A 5002-nucleotide genomic window follows, 5' to 3' on the forward strand; every position below is an offset into this window, starting at 1 on the left:
GATGAGACAACTATCAACCAGAATTTAAAATACCTTATATAAGCAATTGTGACTTACTTTCTTTACTCAGAGTGATCGTAAATTAATCAGATAAGCTGGAGGAGGGGTGGGGGCTTCATATAGACTCATATTAAATGAAAAGAAATTAGCATTAGCTTTTTGTGATAAATATATAATAAACTCACAGTAACAGAAATAGCTCTTGAAAGCTCTGTCAGATCCCGGCAATTTTAACTGTTTTTTGACACGTGCTAAAAAATGCAGCACCTGGTTACAAGGGCTTATTTGACAAATTATCATCTTTCGTAATCTAAGTTATAAAATCTAAATTTTAAGTGATCTAAAATGTTCATGACTAACGAGTATTTTCACTTGTACGATTTTTCTGTGAAATGAGTCTAAGAGTATATACATGTATATCAGGATACTGACTGCATAGTAAAATATTTATGTACCATTAGTTGCGACTCATTTTGGTCTTTTAAGTAAGTTTCCTTCCCCTGCATTACTTGATCGCTTTTGTAAAAAATAAACAGCACAACAACAACAGCACTCGACGTCAGTATTGTACCAAAAAATGAAAAAAATATTCAAAAAGAAGGCTCATAAAATTCAAATATTGGTAAGCACACACACTAACTTGTCACTACAGACATGATCTTTTTGTTAATGCGCCAAACTCGTTTCGTCCACAGGACGATGTCGATGGTGGGGAAAACCTAGTCCAAATAATTATGACGTCTTGCAAGGCTATTTAGGCGTCCCAGAAAAAAAAATAGCCTTGCCAGACGTCATAATTATTTGGACTAGGGAAAAACTAACAAATCATTAGTTCCCAAAATGAGTATCCTAGTTTAAAGTTTTTTTTTAATATATACATGATTTAGCTATTTCATATTGGAATGGCACATATTCATGAAAAATCAACAAATGATCTGAAAGTCGGAAAGATGAATATAGTCCTCTGACTTCACAAACTTGGAAACAGTTGTGATGTTGCTTCGCTGAGCTATAGATAACCGTACGACCATCAACAATGAGCAAAATTCACACCATATAGACATAGGTGCTTGAGGACAGGAGTCGAGATTCACGTTGATAGTAAACATGCATATTAAGAGTAAAAATATGGTATATTAGTATGTATATGGTACAAATAAGTGATATGTATTGAAAAATCTAAGATTTATGATAATAAGGGGGAGGGACTAGGGGGGGGGGGGGGGGGGGGGTTATTTCTGATTTATATTTAAAAACAGGATCCTGTCCTCAAGCACCTATGCATATAGAAAGCTGTAAATATAATAAAAGGCCTCGAAATGACAAATGTAAAACAAATCAACAAGAAGCCTTACATTTATAATTGAATTTAAAATAGAATTGAAAATAGAAATGGGGAATGTGTCAGAGAGACAACAACCTGCCCAAAGAGCAGATGAGTCGGTCACCAATGTGACTTCAATGCAGCGAGAAAATCCCACAGCCTGAGGCGTGCTTCAGCTGGCTCCTTAACAAAAATGTATACTAGTTCAGTGATAATGGACGTCATACTAAACTCCGAAATATATAAAAGAAACTAAAATTAAAAATCATACAAAACTGACAAATGCCACATATAGGCTCCTGACTTGGGACAGGTGCAAAAATATGGTGGGGTTAAAAGCCTGTATACTGTAAATTTCAGAAATTGTTGCATGCATTTATTAATATTGCCAATTAACATAATCATGATAATTTCCCTTTCAATTTAAAAAAAAAATTCTGATTTAAGTTTTTATTGTATATTGAGACTTTGGATAGTCTCAAGAATGCTTTCACCAATTTTTATGAAACTTTGGTGAATTGATTTTAAATATTGACATAAACTCCCTTTACATTTTTATGACCCATAGTCATGTGATATTGGGTCAACCCTTGACCGTCTGTCCGTCTGTCCCAAAGTCATTGGTTTTTGTTCTCTAATTTAGTTTGCCTCAACCAAATGTTATAAAACTTTTACAAAAGCTTATTACCACAATACTCAGATCAAGTGTGAATTTTGGTGGTGTCAGTGTTACCGTTCTAGAGTTATGCCCCTTTACAAATGGAAAAATTGCTGAATTTTTGGTTTCCGGCTCTCTATCTTTAACTTTAGTTTGCCTCAACCAAATGTTATGAAACTTGCACACAATGCTTATTACCACAAAAACAGTTTGAATTTCGGTGGTGTCACTTTTACTGACTCAGTCTGTTCTAGAGTTATGTCCTTTACAGATGGAAAAAATGATTTTACGTTTCTGTCCTCTAAATTAAGTTTGCCTCAACCAAATTTTATTAAACTTTAACGCAATACTTTTTACCACAAAATCAGATGAAGTTATAATTTTAGTAGTATAAATTTTACCGTTCTTCAGTTATCTTCCTTTATAACTTTATATGATATGCAAGCCGGAGTATCATCCCCTATTTATTTTTATATAAGATGCAGAGTTATGGAATTTTAGTTGTTGGAAAATTGTTTAAAATTGTCCATTTTCACACTTTGGAAGGTTTCAGAATTGTATTTGTTCGAAAATCACGGCCTTAAACTTACAAAATGTATATACACTTGCAATATCCCTTAAAATGGAGCCAAATTATTTTCATGTTTTGTTTCAATGAATACCACTCTGTGTGCATGTCCTTTTTTAGCTCATCTGGCTCGAAAGGCCAAGTGAGCTTTTCTCATCACTTGGCGTCCGTCGTCGTCCGTTGCCGTTGTTAACTTTTTACATTTTGAACTTCTAGAGAACCACTGAATTCCTTATGAGGTGCTGACCAAGAGTTGTTACTTTGTTGTCGATCTATCATCCAAGATGGCCGGCAGCGGGGGACTTAGTTTAAGATAGGACCCTATAGGAAATACATACAAATGTCTTCTTTTAGAGAACCACTGAATGGAATGAAACCAAACATAGCATGAATGTTCCTTATGAGGTGTTGACCAAGTGTTGTTACTCTTTAGCTGATGCATCATCCAAGACGGCCGCCAGCGGAGTAGGACAATATTAAACCAAATATGGCCTCAATCATTATTAAAGTATCTGTTATGATTTTTATCTTTTTTATATGATTTCAAAAACCCAAATAGAGTCAGGTGAGCGACACAGGCTCTTTAGAGCCTGTAGTTTTGTTTTTTGAAGGTGGGGGGGGTCTTAGTTGTACAGTGCAAAGAGTTTTTCTATAATGTAGTTGATCATTAAAATTCATTTAAAGCATAAACCCAAGCTAAAAGGGCAACAAGCTTATCAAGCACTCATGGTACAGCTTTTTATTAAACACGTATTGATATATACATTAAACAGCAAAATAATTATTGATGCAAGATGTCATTAAATAATAATTTTTACTCTTTTTATGTGTAGGACAAGAACTATAGAAGATGCAGAGAAATTATAAACAGCAGAAATGATAGGCAATTTAAAATTTGCAGATGTCAACAAAACCTAAATGGTAAGTAAACTCATCATAGATACCAGGATTAAATTTTGTATTTACGCCAGACGCGCGTTTCGTCTACAAAACACTCATCAGTGATGCTCGATAAGACTCATAAGGCCACTTTTATAAAAGTTATTGCCCTTGAAAGATGATTATCATGATTATTATAAAAATAAAAAGATGTGGCATATTAAATATGAAAACTATTGATCATGGCTCTAAGAAAGCAATTATAGGCCAGTGACGGCCTTCAAAAATGAGAAAGTCCATACCCTATTGTCAAAGTAGTCAGCTATAAAAGGCCCTCAGACGAAAAATTGAAATAATCCCAACTGTAGAACTAATTGCCTAGTTTATAACAAAACAAATTAAAAAAAAATAAATATGACAGATATGAAACAACTACAACCACTAAATTTGAGTGTCAGAATAAACTACAGGCTCCGAACTTGGAACAGGCACAATCAGAATATGGCAAGGTTATATAAAAATAAGAAGATGTGGCATGATTGCCAATAAGACAACTCTTCACCAGACAACAAATGACATACCGGTAGATTTCCTGCAAAAAAATAAACAGTCCGAACTAAGCAGGAAATGTATACCTTTTTCTTAATCGAAAAGACACAAAGATCTGTTAGTACTCACAGCTACTGACAGCTAGTTAAAAATCAATAAAAACTAATACATGTAATAAAAAAATCAGGTTTGTGAGCACTCAACCCTACCTTAACCTTGGACAGTGATTTAACAGCTCAACATATAAAGAACAAACTGTAAAAATAACCGTTGCAATTGCCTCAACTCGAAAGATTGATAAAATGCACAAAATCAACTACCGGGGTAATATAAAAACCCATAGACAAAAAGCACGGAATTAAGAGAACTCACAAGTCATGCAAGTAAGAAAGGAAATATTCTTAAAATGTTCATAAACATGACAAAATAAGCTTTTTTATTGCTGTTTCTCTCTCCATTTATAACATTTTATTTGTTTATTTTGTGTATTTATAGGTGATCAGACATCTTGGTTTTCATGATCAATAGGTCAATACTGAAGAGGAAACTGAAAGTTGATATCTATCTACATGGTGCGCTAATTGGATTAATGTGAAATGGAATGTGTGCTTTCCTGCAAAAAAGAAATAGGAAATTTCATCATAATCACATGATAATGGCTATAAACAAAATGGAGTTCTATCATAGATGCAGAAAAACACAATTGTATAAATGCAACAACATATTATATATATTCGTCGAAAGAAGGGAGAAATGAAGAAAAAAATAGTATTTTGTTGTTGAAAGGAACACCAGCTTTATCCACTCATTTACATCGCTCCCTCATATCAAATATACTGAAGAAGATCTTCGAAGAACAAATTGCAAAAATGTTTTCTCTAAGAATTGAAGGAAATTGTTTAGTGAATGGAATAATTTATGTTATGAACTTTTACGTAGTGAATTGAATAACTGTACACAGCAGCTGAAACAGAGGAAAATTAAAATTTACAAGAAAAGTGTTTATTTTATTATTTAATTTGCA

The 5002-nt window shown here is 33.4% G+C and overlaps 1 long non-coding RNA gene across 1 annotated transcript; it reads left to right on the plus strand.

Annotated features, from left to right (window-relative positions):
- The first annotated feature begins 228 nt into the window (after nt 1-228).
- Nucleotides 229-4702, plus strand: LOC127703860 (uncharacterized). Its single transcript, XR_007983089.1, has 3 exons — nt 229-622; nt 3384-3471; nt 4474-4702. It is a non-coding gene; the product is annotated as an uncharacterized LOC127703860 (long non-coding RNA).
- The last annotated feature ends 300 nt before the right edge of the window (nt 4703-5002 follow it).

The sequence above is a fragment of the Mytilus californianus genome, unplaced genomic scaffold (genome assembly GCF_021869535.1).
Source record: "Mytilus californianus isolate M0D057914Y unplaced genomic scaffold, xbMytCali1.0.p SCAF_53, whole genome shotgun sequence".
NCBI classification, from domain to species: Eukaryota; Metazoa; Mollusca; class Bivalvia; order Mytilida; family Mytilidae; genus Mytilus; species Mytilus californianus.